At 40.0% G+C, this 22,962-nt stretch overlaps 1 protein-coding gene across 9 annotated transcripts in view; it reads left to right on the top strand.

Annotated features, from left to right (window-relative positions):
- LOC307186164 (uncharacterized protein) overlaps nt 1-22,962 on the top strand; it is a 437,480-nt gene that overhangs the window by 108,248 nt on the left and 306,270 nt on the right. For 6 of the 9 annotated variants that reach the window (XM_079921027.1, XM_079921025.1, XM_079921022.1 and 3 more), the window contains one exon: nt 7,491-7,546. The gene's annotated coding sequence lies outside the window, so the exon portion shown is untranslated. Of the gene's footprint in view, nt 1-5,599; nt 6,027-7,490; nt 7,547-18,080; nt 18,108-22,962 lie in introns of those variants that run through there. The other 3 variants (XM_079921023.1, XM_079921024.1, XM_079921026.1) reach the window with 2 other exon arrangements.

Below are 22,962 nucleotides of genomic sequence, written 5' to 3'. Positions count from 1 at the left end.
TTGGGTTGTTTGTTTTTTTGTTATTGAGCTGCATGACATTCTTATAAATTTTGGAGATTAATCCTTTGTCAGTTGCTTCATTTGCAAATATTTTATCCCATTCTGAGGGTTGTCTTTTGGTCTTGTTTATGGTTTCCTTTGCTGTGCAAAAGCTTTGAAGTTTCATTAGGTCCCATTTGTTTATTTTTGTTTTTATTTCCATTTCTCTAGGAGGTGGGTCAAAAAGGATCTTGCTATGATTTATGTCATAGAGTGTTCTGCCTATGTTTTCCTCTAAGAGTTTGATAGTTTCTGGCCTTACATTTAGATCTTTAATCCATTTTGAGCTTATTTTTGTGTATGGTGTTAGAGGGTGATCTAATCTCATACTTTTACATGTACCTGTCCAGTTTTCCCAGCACCACTTATTGAAGAGGCTGTCCTTTCTCCACTGTACCTTCCTGCCTCCTTTATCAAAGATAAGGTGACCATATGTGCATGGGCTTATCTCTGGGCTTTCTATCCTGTTCCATTGATCTATCTTTCTGTTTTTGTGCCAGCACCATACTGTCTTGATTACTGTAGCTTTGTAGTATAGTCTGATGTCAGGGAGCCTGATTCCTCCAGCTCCGTTTTTCGTTCTCAAGATTGCTTTGGCTATTCGGGGTGTTTTGTGTTTCCATACAAATTGTGAAATATTTTGTTCTAGTTCTGTGAAAAATACCAGTGGTAGTTTGATAGGGATTGCATTGAATCTGTAGATTGCTTTGGGTAGTAGAGTCATTTTCACAATGTTGATTCTTCCAATCCAAGAACATGGTATATCTCTCCATCTATTTGTATCATCTTTAATTTATTTCATCAGTGTCTTATAATTTCCTGCATACAGGTCTTCTGTCTCCTTAGGTAGGTTTATTCCTAGATATTTTATTCTTTTTGTTGCAATGGTAAATGGGAGTATTTCCTTGATTTCACTTTCAGATTTTTCATCATTAGTGTATAGGAATGCCAGATATTTCTGTGCATCGATTTTGTATCCTGCTACTTTACCAAATTCATTGATTAGCTCTAGTAGTTTTCTGGTAGCACCTTTAGGATTCCCTATGTATAGTATCATGTCATCTGCAAACAGTGACAGCTTTACTTCTTCTTTTCTGATTTGGATTCCTTTTATTTCCTTTTCTTCTCAGATTGCTGTGGCTAAAACTTCCAAAACTATGTTGAATAAGAGTGGTGAGAGTGGGAAACCTTGTCTTCTTCCTGATCTTAGTGGAAATGCTTTTAGTTTTTCACCATTGAGGACAATGTTGGCTGTGGGTTTGTCATATATAGCCTTTATTATGTTGAGGATAGTTCCCTCTATGCCTACTTTCAGGAGGGTTTTTATCATAAATGGGTGTTGAATTTTGTCAAAAGCTTTCTCTGCCTCTATTGAAATGATCATATGGTTTTTCTCCTTCAGTTTGTTAATATGGTATATCACATTGATTGTTTTGCATATACAGAAGCATCCTTGCATTCTTGGAATAAACCCCACTTGATCATGGTGTATGATCCTTTTAATGTGCTGTTGGATTCTGTTTGCTAGTATTTTGTTGAGGATTTTTGCATCTATGTTCATCAGTGATATTGGCCTGTAGTTTTCTTTCTTTGTGACATGCTTGTCTGGTTTGGGTATCAAGGTGATGGTGGCCTCATAAAATGAGTTTGGGAGTGTTCCTCCATCTGCTATATCTTGGAAGAGTTTGAGAAGAATAGGTGTTAGCTCTACCCTAAATGTTTGATAGAATTCACCTGTGAAGCCATCTGGTCCTGGGCTTTTGTTTGTTGGAAGATTTTTAATCACAGTTTCAATTTCAGTGCTTGTGATTGGTCTGTTCATATTTTCTGTTTCTTCCTGATTCAGTCTTGGCACGTTGTGCATTTCTAAGAATTTGTCCATTTCTTCCAGGTTGTCCATTTTATTGGCATAGAGTTGCTTGTAGTAATCTCTCATGATCTTTTGTATTTCTCCAGTGTCAGTTGTTACTTCTCCTTTTTCATTTCTAATTCTATTGATTTGAGTCTTTTCCCTTTTTTTCTTGATGAGTCTGGCTAATGGTTTATCAATTTTGTTTATCTTCTCAAAGAACCAGCTTTTAGTTTTTATTGATCTTTGCTCTCGTTTCCTTCTTTTTCATTTATTTCTGATCTGATTTTTATGATTTCTTTCCTTCTGCTAACTTTGGGGTTTTTTTGTTCTTCTTTCTCTAATTGCTTTAGGTGCAAGGTTAGGTTGTTTATTCGAGATGTTTCCTGTTCCTTAAGGTAGGATTGTATTGCTATAAACTTCCCTCTTAGAACTGCTTTTGTTGCATCCCATAGATTTTGGGTCGTTGTGTCTCCATTGTCATTTGTTTCTAGGTATTTTTTAATTTCCTCTTTGATGTCTTCAGTGATCACTTCGTTATTAAGTAGTGTATTGTTTAGCCTCCATGTGTTTGTATTTTTTACAGATCGTTTCCTGTAATTGATATCTAGTCTCATAGCGTTGTGGTCAGAAAAGATACTTGAAACAATTTCAATTTTCTTAAATTTACCAAGGCTTGACTTGTGACCCAGGATATGATCTATCCTGGAGAATGTTCCATGAGCACTTGAGAAAAATGTGTATTCTGTTGTTTTTGGATGGAATGTCCTATAAATATCAATTAAGTCCATCTTGTTTAATGTGTCATTTAAAGCTTGTGTTTCCTTATTTATTTTTATTTTGGATGATCTTTCCATTGGTGAAAGTGGGGTGTTAAAGTCCCCTACTATGAAGGCTTCCCTGGTGGCGCAGTGGTTGAGAGTCCGCGGGTGGTTGGACGCGGGTTCTTGCCAGGTCTGGGAGGATCCCACATGCTGTGGAGCCATGAGCCATGAGCCATGAGCCATGGCCGCTGAGCCTGCACGTCTGGAGCCTGTGCTCCACAACGGGAGAGGCCACAACAGTGAGAGGCCCGCGTACCGCAAAAAAAAAAAAAAAAAAAGTCCCCTATTATGAATGTGTTACTGTCGATTTCCCCTTTTATGGCTGTTAGTATTTGCCTTATGTATTGAGGTGCTCCTATGTTGGGTGCATAAATATTTACAATTTTTATATCTTCTTGGATTGGTCCCTTGATCATTATGTAGTGTCCTTCTTTGTCTCTTCTAATAGTCTTTGTTTTAAAGTCTATTTTGTCTGATATGAGAATTGCTACTCCAGCTTTCTTTTGGTTTCCATTTGCATGAAATATCTTTTTCCATCCCCTTACTTTCTGTCTGTATGTGTCTCTAGGTCTGAAGTGGGTCTCTTGTAGACAGCAAATATATGGGTCTTGTTTTTGTATCCATTCAGCCAATCTGTGTCTTTTGGTGGGAGCATTTAGTCCATTTACAGTTAAGGTAATTATCAATATGTATGTTCCTATTCCCATTTTCTTAATTGTTTTCGGTTCGTTATTGTCAGTCTTTTCCTTCTCTTGTGTTTCTTGCCTAGAGAAGTTCCTTTAGCAGTTGTCGTAAAGCTGGTTTAGTGGTGCTGAACTCTCTCAGCTTTTGCTTGTCTGTAAAGGTTTTAATTTCTCCATCAAATCTGAATGAGGTCCTTGCTGGGTAGAGTAATCTTGGTTGCAGGTTTTCCTCCTTCATCACTTTAAATATGTCCTGCCACTCCCTTCTGGCTTGCAGAGTTTCTGCTGAAAGATCAGCTGTTAACCTTATGGGGATTCCCTTGTGTGTTATTTGTTGTTTTCCCTTGCTGCTTTTAATATGTTTTCTTTGTATTTAATTTTTGACAGTTTGATTAATATATGTCTTGGCATATTTCTTCTTGGATTTATCCTGTATGGGACTCTCTGTGCTTCCTGGACTTGATTAACTATTTCCTTTCCCATATTAGGGAAGTTTTCAACTATAATCTCTTCAAATATTTTCTCAGTCCCTTTCTTTTTCTCTTCTTCTTCTGGAACCCCTATAATTCAAATGTTGGTGCGTTTAATGTTGTCCCAGAGGTCTCTGAGACTGTCCTCAGTTCTTTTCATTCTTTTTTCTTTATTCTGCTCTGCAGTAGTTATTTCCACTATTTTATCTTCCAGGTCACTTATCCGTTCTTCTGCCTCAGTTATTCTGCTATTGATCCCATCTAGAGTATTTTTACTTTCATTTATTGTGTTGTTCATCGTTGTTTGTTTCATCTTTAGTTCTTCTAGGTCCTTGTTAAATGTTTCTTGAATTTTGTCCATTCTATTTCCAAGATTTTGGATCATCTTTACTATCATTATTCTAAATTCTTTTTCAGGTAGACTGCCTATTTCCTCTTCATTTGTTAGGTCTGGTGGGTTTTTATCTTGCTCCTTCATCTGCTGTGTGTTTTTCTGTCTTCTCATTTTGCTTATCTTACTGTGTTTGGGGTCTCCTTTTTGCAGGCTGCAGGTTCGTAGTTCCCGTTGTTTTTGGTGTCTGTCCCCAGTGGCTAAGGTTGGTTCAGTGGGTTGTGTAGGCTTCCTGGTGGAGGGGACTAGTGCCTGTGTTCTGATGGATGAGGCTGGATCTTGCCTCTCTGGTGGGCAGGTCCACGTCTGGTGGTGTGTTCTGGGGTGTCTGTGGACTTACTATGATTTTAGGCAGCCTTTGTGCTAATGGGCGGGGCTGTGTTCCTGTCTTGCTAGTTGTTTGTCATAGGATGTCCAACACTGTAGCTTGCTGGTCGTTGAGTGAAGCTGGGTGCTGGTGTTGAGATGGAGATCTCTGGGAGATTTTCGCCGTTTGATATTATGTGGAGCTGGCAGGTCTCTTGTGGACCAGTGTTCTGAAGTTGGCTCTCCCACCTCAGAGGCACAGCACTGACTCCTGGCTGCAGCACCAAGAGCCTTTCATCCACACAGCTCAGAATAAAAGGGAGAAAAAGTAGAAAGAAAGAATTAGTAGAAGTAGAAATAAAGAAAGGAGGGAGGGAGGGAGGGAGAAAGGAGGGAGGGAAGGAAGGAAAAGAAGAAAGAAAGAAGATAAAGTAAAATAAAATAAAGTAAGATAAAATATAATAAAGTTATTAAAATAAAAAAAAATTATTAAGAAAACAACAACAAAAAAAACCAGACGGATAGAACCCTAGGACAAATGGTGGAAGCAAAGCTATACAGGCAAAATTTCACACAGAAGCATACACATACACACTCACCAAAAGAGGAAAAGGGGAAAAAATCATAAATCTTGCTCTCAAAGTCCACCTCCTCAATTTAGGATGATTCGTTGTCTATTCATGTATTCCACAGCTGCAGGTACATCAAGTTGATTGTGGAGCTGTAATCCGCTGCTTCTGAGGCTGCTGGGAGAGATTTCCCTTTCTTTTCTTTGTTCTCACAGCTCCCAGGGGCTCAGCTTTGGATTTGGCCCCGCCTCTGAGTGTGGGTCGCCGGAGGGCGTCTGTTCTTCGCTCAGACAGGACAGGGTTAAAGGAGCCGCTGATTCGGAGGCTCTGGCTCACTCAGGCCGGGGGGGAGGGAGGGGCACGGAGTGCGGGGCGGGCCTGCGGCGGCAGAGGCCGACGTGACGTCGCGCCAGCATGACGTTGCACCAGCCTGAGGCGCGCCGTGCGTTCTCCCGGGGGAGTTGTCCCTGGATCCCGGGACCCTGGCCGTGGCGGGAGGTACAGGCTCCCCGGAAGGGGGGTGTGGATAGTGACCTGTGCTCGCACACAGGCCCCTTGGTGGCGGCAGCAGCAGCCTTAGCGTCTCATCCTCGTCTCTGGGGTCCGCGCTTTTAGCCGCGGCTCGCGCCCGTCTCTGGAGCTCCTTTAAGCGGCGCTTTTAATCCCCTCTCCTCGCGCACCAGGAAACAAAGAGGGAAGAAAAAGTCTCTTGCCTCTTCCGCAGGTCCAGACTTTTCCCCGGACTCCCTCCCGGCTAGCCGTGGCTTACTAACCCCCTGCAGGCTGTGTTCACGCCGCCAACCCCAGTCCTCTCCCTCTCCTTCCAACCGAAGCCCGAGCCTCAGCTCGCAGCCCCGCCCGCCCCAGCGGGTGAGCAGACAAGCCTCTCGGCCTGGTGAGTGCTGGTCGGCCCTGATCCTCTGTGCGGGAATCTCTCCGCTTTGCCCTCCGCACCCCTGTTGCTGTGCTGTCCTCCGTGGCCCCGAAGCTTTCCCCCTCCGCTACCCACAGTCTCCGCCCGTGAAGGGGCTTCCTAGTGTGTGGAAAGCTTTTCTCCTTCACAGCTCCCTCCCACTGGTGCAGGTCCCGTCCCTATCCTTTTGTCTCTGTTTATTCTCTTTTCTTTTGCCCTACCCAGGAACGTGGGGGGGGGGTGGTTTCTTGCTTTTTGGGAGGTCTGAGGTCTTCTGCCAGCGTTCAGTAGGTGTTCTGTAGGAGTTGTTCCACGTGTAGATGTATTTCTGGTGTATCTGTGGAGAGGAAGGTGATCTCCGCGTCTTACTCTTCCGCCATGTTCCCGGAAGCCTCAAGGCTTTAATTTTTTTTTTTTTAGCGGTACGCAGGCCTCTCCCTGCTGTGGCCTCTCGCGTTGCGGAGCACAGACTCCAGACGCACAGGCTCAGCGGCCATGGCTCACGGGCCCAGCTGCTCGGCGGCATGTGGGATCTTCCCGGACCGGGGCACGAACCCTTGTCCCCCGCATCGGGAGGCGGACTCTCAACCACTGCGTCGCCAGGGAATCCCAAGGCCCGAATTTTTTTAAATTAACATATCTTTTGCTTCATGAAAAGCATCAATGAGTGAAACTGGCATTCGTATTACTATTATCATCATTAGTATTTTTATTTCAAGTATACTATAAGCACATTGGGTGTCATTACCTTGATTTGTGCTTAAGTACTGTTTCTCCTGCTGTAGCTTTGCACCATCAATGTAAATGCCAACACTGGAAAAGACCCTAACATCATAATATTGTTATGAAAATATCTTTGACCTCATAGACTCCCTGAAAGTATCTCAGGGGTTCCCAGGGGTATGGATATCACACTTTTAGAAACACTGATCTAGATCCTCAACTGCCTTTTTTTTTTTGGTTTACATTTTTGACATATTATAGAAGCAGACTAAGTGAAAAAAATTGCGGGACATGAAAGTTTAATTATTTTACAGATTATAAGTTTTTACAAGAGTTTTTATAAAAGAAATAACAATATATTTCACACTATACACAAAGAATTTCTAAAAGTCCAAAACTATTTGTTCTCAAATTTATGTTGGAAATGAGGATGAAAAAGAGAATTCAAGCTTTCTGGTACTTGCTTGTTCAACAAATATTTTAAAATACTATTAAGTTATCCAGAAATGAGAAATGAGAAAATTTAGAATTGATAAATATATATTGATATACTTTTGTTGTTGTTTTTAATTTTCTATTTAATGAATTTATATGCCCTTTGCCCATTTATCCTGATACAATTTTATTAAACATTTTTAATAACTTAAAATCTATTACTTATGTGTATGCTTCATAGAGCAAATTTCATTTGTCTATTTAAACGAATGTTTATTTTTATTTTAGGTAGAAGAATCCTGGTATTAAATCAATTCTGTGAGCATGGCCAGTGCTGCTACAAAGTAAGTAGAAAGGTTATATGAAATCCAGAGTCCTTGCCGCACAAAGTTCTCTGTCTTTTTCCCCCTCTTTCTTCCTTCCTCCCTCCTTTTCCTTTTTTCCTGTCTTCCATTTGTTTTGGAAAGTTTGTTTTTTAAAAAAATTATCCACAGCAAACTTTCTTCAGTCTGAAAAAAAAACAGGTATTACCTATGTTTCTATTTTCTTTTTAAAAGAAACAATCTAATCTTGCTAAAATGTATCTCTTGGAATGAATCTGAAATAATTATCACACATCACTCTGTCCTTCCTTTTCAAGTATCTCTGTGAATCCCTTTCCACATAGAGGAAGGTTATTGTCAGGTCTATTCCGTATAGCAGTACTAGTACCAGCGTAATGGACAGGTCACTCTGCTCTTGTATTCTAGGAGTGGGTAGCAGTTAAGAGCTCAGGCTCTGGAGTAAAGTGGCCTTGGGTCTCAATCCTGTATCTATTGACCTTGGTGAAGTTACTTAACCTCAAAAGCTTTGGTTTCTTCGTCTGTAAAAATGGACCAACATTAGTACCTACTACATGAAGTTTAATTGAGATAATACATGCATTGTACTTAGCACAGTGACTGGCACATAGTTTAAGTAAGGTATGCTTGTTATTACTTCTGAGTCTCCGTGTCCTCAGCATTCATGTTACATGACATACAAGGGTTCTGACAATAAATGCTAATTCCTTTCTGTTTGGTTGACTTTTGTGCTGATAAAATTTCTGAAAACTATTGGTCCTTGTCAAAAAGAAAATCTATTGGTAGAAGGAGGATCACAAATTTATACACATGAATGTAAAATGAACATATGCAGTTTATGTTCTCTCTCATGTATTTGATCTTTCTTTCAAGGGTCTAATCTACAGAGTAGCAAAGTGGAACAATTTTTTCTAATCCAATAATTTTAGTCTAATCCAATTTAAGTCTTTAGGCAACCTAATATGTTTTTGGTCTAAATCCCAGTATTTTGGTCTCCTCCTTCTCAGCCTCCTTCTCTCCAACATGGTGTCTGTGTATACTGAAGGGGGTATCCTGTGGTGAAGGGAAAGAGATGGTCTCCAAGATGTTTTTTCAAGGCTCTGTACTGTCCTTTTGTCCCTATGGAAATGCCTCTTGTTTACCTGTGACTACTGCTTGCCCTGTTAGAGGCTGAGGTTGTTGTCTATTCTCTAGAAATCCAGGTTCAGGGCCAGGGGCTCTTTGGTAATTAGCCTTAAGATCTCTGTGACATCCACTCAGTCCCTGGAACACTTTGCCCTTGCCACACTTGACTTCGAGCCAAGTCAGACTATGAGCTGACTTCTGTGTGCTATGTTGGGGTCAGGTGGGAACATCTATTTTAGGAGAACTCAGCAAAGACCCTTCTTCTGCCTAATCACACGATGCTACAGCTTTTACTTGGTTGCCACCACCCACCCCTTCCCTACGTAAAGTAGGACAAAAGTGCTTGTGTTTTAGGCATTTCCCTAAATTGAATACTCTGAGATAGGAGAGCAGGACACATATATCTCACCTACCTTTGCCCGCTTTTGTTCAACCAGGCTGGAAGGGTGGGCTTCCCACCTCCTTTATGCCACATCCTGGATTCTGTGATCTGGTGCACCAACCCTGCATCTCCACGTGCTTAAAGTGGGCTTAAAGTGGTGTTTTGTGAGGTAGACAACTTTTTCTCTCTTTGTCCTGACAGCCTGGCTTTCAAGTCCACTTTCTTCCTTAAAGAGTTCAAAAAGTTAGCTCTGAGAATCAAAGTTGAGCAATACTGCCTTTGTTCTAGGCTCTTTCCTTCCCTAGAGCAGTAAACCTCAGGCTCAAATTGGTGAAGAAAAGCTGAAAGGGGGAAATTAAGAACACTGTTTTAATATTCACAACATAAGATCTGCTGTTATGTTAATTTACCAATGTTTGTCTAACTACAAAACCCATGCTTTTTCCAATGCACACTTTTGGCAATGGGTAAGTCCATGGTCTTTTAGGGCAAGATAGAAGAAAATTAGAAATCAGAGGATATAAAGAGACTTGAAGTAGTTGGAGTTTGGAAGCAAGCAGCGAGGAAGGAGAGAGAGAGACATATTTAAGATTCTCTGAGAGCGCTCATGCCAAGTATTACTGCTGTAGAAATGGAAGTGCGCCTGATGATTTTATGATGCTGCCTTCAACTTACATGCCCTCATTTTAAAGAGCTATTAGTGAAATGATTACTTGGAGTCCAACACAGATTGTTCTCATCGAATTGTATATTCAAAATAATTAGGTTATAATCCAAAATATTGTTGTTATTAGGTAGCATTTCTTTAACACTTCAATGTTTGTTTTGAGATCACCTAAAATGAATGAAGACACTAGAGTCAGTCTGTCCGGGTTTGAGTCCTGGACCACACTCACAGGGCATGTGAGAATTTCAGTTTTCTCATTTATAAAATGAGGATTATTATCGTCAACATTTATTGAGTGTTTTTGTACACCAGGCACTCTTCTAAGCACTTGTATATTAACTTATGTAATCGATAAAAAACCTCAGGATGTATTACTGTCATCTGTTTGGAGATAACACAACTGTGTCTCTGAGAATTAAGTTATTTGTTCGTGATCCTATAGTTAGTTAGAGGTGAAAGTGGGATTAGAACCTAGGCAGTGTGGCTCTAGATCTGAATGATAACAGCTAACACTTTTTTTTTTTTTTTTTGCGGTACGCGGGCCTCTCACTGCTGCGGCCTCTCCCGCTGCGGAGCACAGGCTCCGGACGCGCAGGCTCGGCGGCCATGGCTCACGGGCTTAGCCGCTCCGCGGCATGTGGGATCTTCCCGGACCGGGGCACGAACCTGTGTCCCCTGCATCGGCAGGTGGACTCGCAACCACTGCGCCACCAGGGAAGCCTGCTAACACTTTTTAATATATTCTATGCCAGGGCTGAACTAAGCACTCTATGTCCTATAAGAGGGAAACTCTTTTAATCTCATTTTATAGATTAGAAAACTGAGCATGGTGAGGTTAAGTATTTTGCTCAAGCTGACACTACTAGTAAATGTGGAGCCAGATCCACGTAGTCTGGCTCCAGAGTTTGTGCTGTCTACCTTCCTGCTAAACTGTCTCAAAGGAATTTCATGAGCAATAACTGAGCAAATCCATGTGCAATACTTAGCACAGCACTTGGCACAGAGAAAATGCTAGATAAATACTAATTAATTATTAGTAACCAGGAAACCCTATTAACTGGCAAATACCATGGAGATCCCTTAAGAATGGAGTGTTCTGTACAGGTAAACCTTTTGTTATATGTGTTATTCTTGTACCTATGCCCATTATTTGGTTTTATATAATTTCATTCATTCATTCATTCAATCAGTCAGTCTTGCCTCATGTTACTTTTAATGTGCCAACACTGTGCAAGGTGTTCTGGTATGTGATGGGCGGATACCTTTGAAAAAAGGCTCATAGACTTGTTGTACTGAAGTTAAAGATGCACTAAACAACTTTTGTAAAAATTCCATACTAGCAGTAGGGCTTCTCTAACTAGCTAATTTCAGTTGTTTGGAAGAAATGTATCCTGGACTTGGGTGATACCTACCAACACTGTGCCATTTAGCTCCTTCAAGCTAAGTTTTTGCACCTGTCTTGTAACATTTTCACATGCATAACTTTGATGTGCTTTATCTCTTAATCTGGAAGCTGTGTGCCAAAACTTTATAGCTTTTCACTTAATGTCTTACTCTGTGTTATTTCCTTAAATATTTTAAAAACACAGCCTCTGTTCTAAATGCCATCTTGCTTCTGCTAAGGGGAGAGAGTCTGGATAGCCTAAAAACACAGGTTTCAGAATCAGAGCATTAGTTCAAAGCCAGTTCTTTTGGCTCTTCGAGCTCTAGCATGTTATTTAACCACGTTGAACCTCAGCTTCCTCATTTATGACTGGGGATAATAATTTCTATCCTGCAGGATTCCTGGGTGATTAAGCAATGAAGGCAAAACCTTCAAAACCTCCTTGTTCCTCTAAGACACTCTATTTGTGCATTATATTTCTATATTTCTACTGCATTATTATTATTCTAATGTTAAGAAAGTATAATTTCATCTTTTTGTAGTTTGGAGTCATAAACAGTTGGTCATTACTTTTCTAAAATCCATTTGCTTTTTTTGTATGAGTAAATCCTGTTTTTTCTTTTTCTTCCAGTTTTTCCATAGTGATAGAAATGGAGTGATGCAATGCAATTTTAGGCTGTTGCAAATATGTTAGGGGGAATAAATTCTTATCATTATGGGTACCAACATAGTAGATTAGATAGGGTGATGAGGAAAGAAAGTGACCCAAGTAGAATTTTAACTCAATAAAAAGAGGAAAGTTAAGGAAAAAAAACGATTTCAAAATTGATTTGAATAAAGAGAAGAATCAAAACAATGAGATCTACCTTGACTTTTGCAAGCCAACATTTGAAATTATAAAACAATTGAATCTCAGAATTTGAGAGGCTCTTAAAAGCCACAGGGGGTCTAGTATCTGCCACAGGAATCCCATCCACAGCATCTCTGCTGGATGGTCATCCAGCCTTGCTTTCTAGAGAGAAGGGGCTTTTGTCTTTGTGAAGAATTATAAGGCCGTTCTTATGGCTACAAAGTGCTCTGTTAGTCTGATTGAGATGCCCTTTCACAAAAAATAGCATTCTCGGAAAGATCACGTAATTATCTCTTATAGGAAAGTCCTTCAAATATTCAAAGATAGTACTTTCTTCAAATTAAACAACCTCTTCTCTTAATTGTTCTCTACTGGTTGCCAATGTTTCCCTTAGAATGTAGAGCACAGAACAGGCATGATTAACAAGTATTTTTTCATACAGATTGTTGTTAAGCCAGATCTATCCCCTACTGCCATGTGGATTATTTTTATCACCTGAAAGAAGATTTTAGTAATACCTGAATCAGGATTTAAACTGACACCCAAATGGTTTCAAAGGTATGGTTTTACTAGTACCATATTACTCTACTATAGCCTCCATTCTAGGCACAAGAAACTGATTTTTTCCAAATACCCCACATTCCTCCCATTGCCATAATTCTCCACAAGCTGTCACTTCCGCCTGTAATGCTTCTTCTCGTTTCAGTTCTTGTAAATTTTCACTCAGCTCTCCATAATCAGAAGAACTTCACCTTTTGCTCCTCAGGCCTGACCCTGCCACCTAAGACAGACAGTTCTTTCTTCATGATCTCACACAACAGACTTCTTCTGTGTTTATTGAGAAGAAAATGGAGGCAGGGATCCAGGTGGTTGTCATTTTAAAATCAGCTTGATTAAAAAATTTTTTTATTGTTTTTAATTTTTATTGAAATGTAGTTGATTTACAATGTGTTAGTTTCAGGTATACAGCAAAGTGATTCAGTTTCTTATATATATACATATATATTCTTTTTTAGATTCTTTTCAATTATAGGTTATTACAAGATATGGAGTATACTTCCCTGTGCTATACAGGAGGTGCTTGTTGCTTACCTATTTTATATATAGTAGTGTGTGTCTGTTAATCCCAAACTCCTAATTTATCCCTCTCCCACTTTTCCCTTTGGTAACCATAAGTTTTTCTTCTATGACTGTGAGTCTATTTCTGTTTTATAAATAAGTTCATTTGTATTATTTTTTTAGACTCCACATATGAGTGATATTATATGATAGTTGTCTTTGTCTGACTTAGTATGATAATCTCTAGATCCATCCATGTTGCTACAAATGGCATTATTTCCTTCTTTTTATGGCTGAGTAATATTCCACTGTGTATATAGAACACATTTTCTTTATCCATTCATCTGTCAATGGACACTTATGTTGCTTCTATGTCTTGGCTATTGTAAATAGTGCTGCTGTGAACATTGGGGTGCATGTATCTTTTCGAATTACAGTTTTCTCTGAATATATTCCCAAGAGTGGGATCCCTGGATCATATGGTAATCCTGTTTTTAGTTTTTTAAGGAACCTCCATACTGTTCTCCACAGTGGCTGCACAAATGTACGTTCCCACCAACAGTGTAAGAGGGTTCCCTTTTCTCCACACCCTCTCCAGCATTTATTATTTGTAGACTTTTTAACGATGGTCATTCTGACTGAGCTTGATTTTATTCAAAATAAACTCACAGAGGATTAACTATGTCTGCAATGCCTTTGAAACAAGAATATTTGAATCAAATCTTTTTTCAGAATTTACTTATTTAAGATAGAGCTGGAAATATTTCAGGAACAGATATTTAGAGGTCTTTAATCAAGAAATCCTATAAATCTCCCAAAACATTGTAGTTTTCTAAAAGTTTTCAGTAAAATTCAAATCTATCTTTTAAATAATAGAAGCAAAGAAAATAGGTTACTTTTAGTGTTACGTGCTTCTGAACAATTTTAAGAGAATATTTTTAAGTAAGGAAACATTTTAGAAATGGATTTTTCACTTTTTAAAACATCAGGTAGCTTGCTTTCCATCAAGTCATATTTTATTTTATATTTTCTTATTGCATATTAATCACAGAAATGAGTATTTTACTTAATATTATTTAACAGACACATTTATAAAAACTAACTAATATCTTATTTCTACTGAGAATTTCCCTGAGGATTTTCTTGTTTCTGAGTTTTAAGGATAGTAAGATTGCCTGATACCTAATGACTAAGGGGATTAATTTACATTATATTTAGAAACAACTTCCCACATGTTACTACATCCAAGTGTTAGCCAACAGTTTTAGCTTGAGCAAAAACAGCTTTATTTTCTTTACCTGATACCCACAAACCCTGACTAGGTTTTTTATTTTTGTTTTTAATCACCATTTGATTTTGAACAATGCTGCTGTGAGTCTATTTTTCTCATTTATGTTAATAGCGTGATCTACCTTAACACATTAATGAAACTCTGTTCCTTTCAAGATTTTTACTTTCTGAAGAATATAAATCAATAAAGTCTGCAGAGTTCAAGGAGGAGGTCTTGATGTAGTTGAATATAAAAAAATCCAATATATTTAATCGCAGCATGTATTGAAGTAATGGGACGGAAGTCATTTAAAAATAGATAGCTGTTATAGTAATTTACCCTTCGGCATGGATTTATCAGCCACAGGAGAGAATCAAAAAGTTCTTTTGAAGCACTTGAATTTCCTGTCCTTATTCTTAAAGTTACTTTGAAATTTGAGAGAGAGAAGCATTGCAGCTGTTGGCCAAAGAGCTACCAAATAGGACATATGTTTAAAGCAGAGAATGGTGCTAGATTCTTATTGAAAAGGACGCACAGAGCCTGATAGTGTCATAAATAACTAACAACAACAAAAAATGGAGATTGTTGAGTGACTTTTAGACTCGGGAAATTAAAGAATCAGAGAATCTTTTTAATGAGGGAAGGGGAACTTTCTTTGCATTTATTAAGATTATCTGAGATATCAAATGCATTTCAGACAGATGGTATAAAGTAGTGTCTGGGTCAGGTGGGGACAATGGCCTTCTGGAATGCATATACCCAGCCACAGAGGGGGCTTCCATTCAGTACCAGTGTCTTGTTACTCTAAGGGAATGCAGGCCTTGCACACATCGTGGGATTTCTTGAGAGAAGACAGTAATCTGGATTTTAATGTGAAAGTTTCCGGGTCACTTTGCACAACTGCACAAATTGTGAACACACAGTATGCACAGTGTATGTAGTATGCCTATTTGTGAACCAAACAAAAGATTGCACAAAGGATAAATTGGCAGGCAGTTTGCAGCGTCTAGTTCAGACTGTTAGAAAAGCCTTTTATTGAACTGAGATCTATTTTTCAGTAGCTTCGGTTCCTTGGGTCTTAGGGTCTTGCAAACAAATGTAATCTTTACACATGCACACAAAAGTATTTAAAATATTTGAAGCCAGTTGTCATATTTCTTTACCTAAATTTAGGGGCTGGTAAGCCAAAGAGATAAATTGTTTGTTATGAATGAATGACAGTGAGTGTAGGCTGGTCCCTACTTTTCTCTTCTCCCTCATCTGAGTGCTAACCATCACTTTAATAATGCATCTGGAATCTTGCCTTAAATCAAATCAACATGACTGGTCTATTGTTTGGAGGCTCTGTCAATCTCTGGCCTACCCAGTGAAGAGTTCTAAGGTCTGCCACCTGTGGGGTCCTACCTGCCAAGTCCCTGAACCCATGAGAGCATGGCCGGCAGGGGATTTGGTGAGTGGGATCCTAAAATAGTCCATTGTGTCCACACCTGATGTTGAGGGAATTTAGCCCCTTGGTGACTTTACGAGCTTTAGACTATATCTTCTCTCACTAATTCCCTCTGTGTGAGGCTGGTCTCTTTTAGACTAAAAAGATCATGCTTAAAAGCCAGTGGTACAGACTATGTACTGAGCTTGCACTGTGTACAGTTCCAAGCACTGCTTTGTGTATATTGTCATTACGTGCTCGCAGCCACTCTGTGAAGTATTAGCTTTCTTTATTAGAGACAAGGAAGGAAACTGAGCACAAGAAACCCAACCATGACTACACAATTAATCAGTAGTGAAGTAGGGATGCAAACCCAGGAGTGTGGCGTCAGGATGTTTACATCTTCCTTCCTATGGCTCAGCCTAGGTCCCTGGGTCTTCACTACCAGTTACAATGCCTTCACAGACTGGAATTGGACTGTGAATAATACCCACTTTTATAGAGACCGTGATCTGCTCTCTGCCCTGTGTCTGGCCCGCAGGCAGCGTGACCCCGCCGTGTGCTTCATACTGTCTCTATAGCAACCTGCAAAGACAGTGGCAAGTGCTCTTGGGTGTCCATGTAATGGCCAAGGAAGTCTCGTTGCTTGTTGCTGACCTACCTTGCTCTCCTCCTCTTTTCATCCCATGTTACCTCTAGGCTCTGAAATCACCTTCTACCCTGACTGTACAACTTGGTGTTTGTACTTGGTCTTCTCTACATTTGAACCTTGACCTGCTTTGACTTGACTTTCTAGCATTTAATGCCTCACGCTGTCCTGGCCCTGCTAAACTTCAAACCGACATGGGTTTGCATTTGGATTCTACAACTTCGTGGCTGTAAGATTTTGAGCAAGTTAAATATCTCTCTGAGGTTTACCTTTAGCAAAATGGAGAAATTATACCTTACTTATTGAGTTATGAGAATTAACAAGCAACATATATAAAATGTCTAGCACAGTATATAACACAAAAGTGTTCAAATGATACTTATTATGACAGTCATCATTGGGAAGTAGGAACTGAGTAATTCCTAAGCAGGCCTTTAAAATCTCAACTAAGCCTCAGATAGTTGCCCAGGATAAGATGAAAGTACGTGTTGCAATCTTTGAATAGTTGGCAGCTCCAAGTTTAAAAAACTAGGCCCTAAGATATCCTTATCTATGATAAGATATGAATTTATCAAGAATGATCAATCACAATGATCTTTTATAGTATATGCAATGAAAGAAACATGTAATAAGTTTATTATGCATTCATTTAATTAAGCTACTATTTTATTAAAAAATCTGACAGGATTATGTTTATGATTATCTGATTTTTTTTTTTTTTAGCTTTGTTCTACAGTCCATCCTCTGTTAAGTACTATCTTTTGGGGGTTCAAACGAACTCCACTTACTAAAAAGTAACCCATTTATTGCTTTTTGATCATTAAGAAATGTTTGGAAAAGATAGAAAGGTATAGAAAAGAAAATTAAAATTACCCATAATTTTTTTTATAAACCAGAAATAAATGCAGATAACACTTTGGTGTGTATCCTTCTAGTCTTTCTACTTTGTAAATATATAGTAAATAGAGATATAGTAATAAGAAATAAAGATAAGAATTTCCCAAGTCATTAAATCATCCTTGAAAAGCAGATTTCAAGTGCTGGTATATGAATACCATCCTGTGGGTATATGGCTGTGTGATAACAGTTAACAAGTTATCTGATAAAATTACAATTTTTACTGCTATAAAATTAATACCTTTAAAGGATATGGCTTTCTATTTTTCCTTTCAGCATCTGAATCCTCTTTCTATGTTCAAGACTCATCCCCACTCCCAACTATAGAAGCTGAAAGAGATGCCAGACACTTGATTTGCCAGCCTCCCTTGCAGTTAGAGTGTGGGCTCTCCTAGACCTTGCATAGAAGGGTAGAGGGTTGAAGAAGTGGGGCTGTGCAGAAGAGTGCGCAGTGGTCCCAGGAGCAGCCTCAGGGATGCTTGCAAGGAAGTCACTGAGTTTAAAAGTATGAACATTTCAAGTCTCTTTATTTAAATATCCTCTTAGAAAGCTAATTTAACTTACATTCCTGTAGCCATGAACATAACCATTCTGAGTCTTCTACTTCTAAAACGTGTGTTTGCATTACACACATTACCTCAAAAGTTATTGTTAAATAGGGTGAAGATGTCAGTATAATGTGGAATTTGGTTTGGGCATAAGCAATTTCACCGCAGTTGCCAACAAGTAACAAAAACTGAGTGCAAGTTGTATTAACACAGGAGAGACAGCAAGCAACAGAAGAATATAATGCTGTGTGTGGGACCCCTTCACCTCCTGGGTAGAATCGATTTGGCCACTTGCTCGGTCTTGGAGGTGCGTGATGCTTGATTCTCCCGTATTGTTTTACAGTTTTTGTCCTTGTCTCCATGATTTGACAGTCTAATCCTTCTTTACATACTTTTCATTAAGCCAGCTTTCACTTATTTTAATGAGAAAATCCTGTATTTACTGTAGTACAATATTTCTTTAGTGTTGTAGCTTTTTGTTTGTTTTAATTAGGATTGCTATTGTTTCTGTTAGTGCTCTGGTTACAACATTACACGGGTTTTGCATGGCCTTCCCTAGCCCTATTTTTTTCTGTGAACTGTTATTTTTAGAGTGCAGTTCAGCAAAAGGAATTTTCTTAGGAATGCTGCATAGCATTCTGGGCTGTAGCAGAAGCAAGGGCAGTTCCTTCTCTTGCCCCGTCATATCAAACCCAGAGAGACTTGTTAAACATACAGATTTCAGAATCCACCTCAGATGTGATTCAGAATCTCCAGGGGGGATGGCTCTGGCAGTCTGTTAATATGTGACCCAAGTGATTCTTATGTTATACAAGTTAGGGAAAACTCTGTGCCCTAAGGTGGCACCAGACAGTCATGCTTCCTCCTCCCCAACGTTAACGCAGTATTGCCTTTGAAAAATAATTAATTACAACTGTACCACCTTTGTGACTTAAAGTGTTCTGGTCCATAGGATCCTCCACTCTGTCTGGTTTTATTTGCAACGGTCCTGTTAAGGCAAGTCTTCTCAGACTTCATTTCATCCACTCACACCAACGATGAACCCAAGTAGCCTGCACAAAGGACCTGCTCTATTTCTATTATAATACATGAACTATCAAGTATGACGTAATAACAAAAGTTTTCTCTTTAAATGATACAGACAGGCTAAGTGAATTTTTTTTTTTTTTTTTGCGGTACGCGGGCCTCTCACTGCTGTGGCCTCTCCCGTTGCAGAGCACAGGCTCTGGACGCGCAGGCTCAGTGGCCGTGGCTCACGGGCCCAGCTGCTCCACGGCATGTGGGATCTTCCCGGACCGGGGCACGAACCCGTGTCCCCTGCACCGGCAGGCGGACTCTCAACCGCTGCGCCACCAGGGAAGCCCTAAGTGAATTTTTATACAGCTTTACAAATACTAAGTGCAAATCTTGTGAAGATGGGGCTGAGATGAAGGGCAGGATAAAGATGGTGGGGGAAAGGGTGCTTTGTCAATAGAAACTTCACATGAGTTTAAACAGAAAAGCGCTTTACATTTAGAGGCTGTTTCTGTTGGTTGGTTTAACAGTTTTGGATTTGCTTTCTTGGTCTAGTCTTGAATATTTTAAAGAGGGAACTTTATTTTGTTTACTTTTCCTGTTTGAGCTAAAGTGTAGAAAAGACACATTGTTAGATTGTCGTAAAAGATTTGTTGTAAACTGTGTAATTTGTTGTAATACTCTGTAAACTCAGAGTAATAAAGATAAACCAACTCATAATGGCAATGCTTAAATTCCAGAAATTTTCTTCCATAACAGCCTTGTTCATTATTCTTCTAGTTACACCTCTGAAGCCAGAAATCCCATAGTTTACATCAACATTCAATTGGACTTGTTACTTTCTCTGCTTATTAAAGAGAAGCCCAATATATACCAGCCTATAAGCAATAAGAAATAGTTGTTTTATATTAATAACATTCCACTCCTTCCAATTATTTCCATGTGGTTAGGTAGGAGGATTTGAATGCACAGCAGTCAGTTTGGGTTGATTATCATGAAGAACCGAAGCAATAATTTTCAGGGCTTTGCATCAAGAGCAGCTTTGAATTTGGGCTCTCGTAGTGCACACCAATATGTTTGTAACTCCAGCACTAAAGTACTCTTCGTCCCCATGTGAACTGGAAGAGGCCATCTGGGAGGGTGCTGTACACAATACTATGTTATTTGGGGCCTTTACTTAAACTGGGCCCCTTCACACTGGAAAACTGATTACAAAAAAGCAGTTTTCTCGTGGTCTGGTTGTTTTTCATCATATCTAAAATCCTAGCGTGGAAGTCTAGGGCATGCAAAAGTTTCGAGCGCTAGCGCTGCCATTTAGGGAGTTCTCTTATGCCGTTTTTAGTGAGTCGGGTCAGAATTTTCCAGCTGTCCTCTCCACCTACTGCAAATACATGAAACCCTAGCAAAGCCCTTTTCACTGGTAAACACTTTGTTTAATTATAGATACATAATATATTAGTTCAGTTTCTTAATTAATTTATTTATTTTTGCTGTGTTGGGTCTTCATTTCTGTGTGAGGGCTTTCTCTAGTTCTCTAGTTTCTCAAGCGGGGGCCACTCTTCATCGCGGTGCACGGGCCTCTCGCTATCGCGGCCTCTCTTGTTGCGGAGCACAGGCTCCAGACGCGCAGGCTCAGTAGTTGTGGCTCACGGGCCCAGTTGCTCCGCGGCATGTGGGATCCTCCCAGACCAGGGCTCGAGCCCTTTTCCCCTGCATTAGCAGGCAGACTCTCAACCACTGCGCCACCAGGGAAGCCCCTATTAGTTCAATTTCTGTTTGGTATATCAAAATAATTCCACATAAGTCTGATAACACTATATGGTAAGTTACCCTCAGAGATTGAGGCAGAGTTAAGATCAACAGGAAATTTGATCATTTAGAGTTTAAAAGAGTCTTAGATTTCTCTCTTTTCCATCACTTCAACCGAACTTTTATTTCTTAGTTCCACCTTTCTACATACACCCTAAAAGTATTAGTTGTTGTAATGGATGCCATACCATAGCGTACCATCCAGGTCTGGGATGCTCATTCCCCTGGCTGCTGGGAGTGTTGGTGGCTGACAGCTTTCAGGTGACCCCTCTCCATGCATTGCCCTCACCCAAAGCCATGCACCTTCTTGGAGGCAGCCATTCCAAAAAAAGTCACAGTCCTAAATTCAGTTTTCAGAACAAAGGCAATTTCCAATCTAGAACCCATTTACTGAATGAGAGTTCAAAATTCCTGGAGAAAAAAATGCCAGTAATTCCATGCCAAGTATATACAATAATGATGACCCCCCATCCTCCCTTATTCTTTCCCTAAAATGACCTACAGCCATTTACTTGGATATTTGTACAACAGAAAATGGAGAATACATCATTTCAAGGTGTGTCAGATGTGAGGTCTGAGTTGACATTGATGACCCGGAACTTAAGCATCATCATGACTTCCAAGTAATAAATGGGGTCCTGGTCCAGATCCAGCTCACAGTGTACCTCTTGGACTCATGGATATAGCCAGTGGTCATTTCCTTGGTCCCCACATGTCTAATTCCAATGGACCCATTTGGTAGTTGGCAGAATATATTGGTGCTTTGGCCTATAAGGTAAGAACTACCATTGTGCGAACAGCGAGGAGTAAATGGACAAGTGTAACAACTAAGGCCTAAGGACATGGTGACCAGGGGCTTAGACCTCTTAACCATGGGGGTCTGGGTCACCCCTCTAGCAAGTCAGCTGACCAGCAGAGGTGATAACAGAGAAAGCGGGGAATCTAGAATGGTGGCAGACAAGGAAATGATACTCCACTGTGGCTTTGAGACCACCTGCAGTGGTAGGGCTGTAGTTTTGTTCCACTCACCTTTGTCAGTTTCCCTAGGAAAACAGACCAAACAGAATCCTGCAAGAGCTGGACCCAGAATTTATTATATGACACACATGAATCTGAGTGGCATGAGGGCAGGTGGTAGATGCTGCAATGTGCCACTCAGATCCCCTCTTCACATCTGAGGCCGGCATCTTCCAAACCACTGGGAACGTTACCACGTCAAGAATTGCCTCAGCTGACTAGTGCTGCCTGGTCCAAAGTCACACACACCTGTCCTCAGCAGCCTGTTTCTAATGCCTGGTCAGTGAGGGTGAGGATACAGGCAAACCCTGTTGCCTCCGGGGAAATGACTCTGAAGGGCATCCTAACTCTGGAGCTCCCTGACAGGTCAGGTGAGGCCTTTTTGTGAGACTGCATCAACGGTTCAACCATCTCCTTTGCTCAGTCAGTTTTACTTCCTTCTCTCTGCCAGGGGGCGTTAATCAAAGGGCATCAACTTCCTGCTTGCAGGTCTCCATCTCAGAATCTATTCCAGGGAACTCCACCTAAAGCAGTTATTAAAGCAGAAATGATGCCAGATGTAAGATGTGTGGTCATCTTATCTCATGGAAGCTTCTCTAAGTTCTCTCATTCCCCTTCCTGGGTGAACTTCTGCATTAAACAAGCAGCAGAAACCCCTGAATATCCGAAGTTTACTGATGCCCTTCTTTTCTTCTTCCTTATCTCAGCCACCAAAACCTGTTCATTTTTCTTGGTAATGGCTCTTGAGCTAATTATCATCATCATTATTACTATATTTAATGTACATAAGTTGTTTCTTATCTAGTTTAGACTCTTCTCCCCTCCCATGTAGGTATTTCAATTGGTTCTTCACTGATCTCTTGCCTCCTGCCTCTTCATCACTCCTAAACCATTCATTATATACAATGTTTTCTGGTTGATTTCCCCCGAATTCTACATTATAATAGTACCTCACTGCTTATAAAGATGAACTAGCTCAATTACGTAGAAACTGTACTTCTTCGTGTGACGTCCCACAGGCCTGTGCCTTGGGCCATACTGACCTTTTCCTAATCTGTTTTATAAATAGTTACTGAATATTGACAAAGATAAACATGCAAGTCTGCCTTAAAGTTGCTCGGAATGATTTCAGAACTTCTGCTGCTGCCACATTCTATGTGCAACACTATCCCTTGAGTAAATCCTCTCACAAATACTGATTCTTTTAAGAATATAAAATATTCAAGCACAGTGAAAAATACAGAGAATTATAAAGTAACTGGGTACTAGGTTTTAACAGTTTTCAACCTTATTTATCTTTAGTTTTTTGATCAATAATTCAT

This window comes from Stenella coeruleoalba, assembly GCF_951394435.1.
Source record: "Stenella coeruleoalba genome assembly, chromosome: 4".
Classification (NCBI taxonomy): Eukaryota; Metazoa; Chordata; class Mammalia; order Artiodactyla; family Delphinidae; genus Stenella; species Stenella coeruleoalba.
This window is presented reverse-complemented; position numbering and strand designations above follow the sequence as displayed.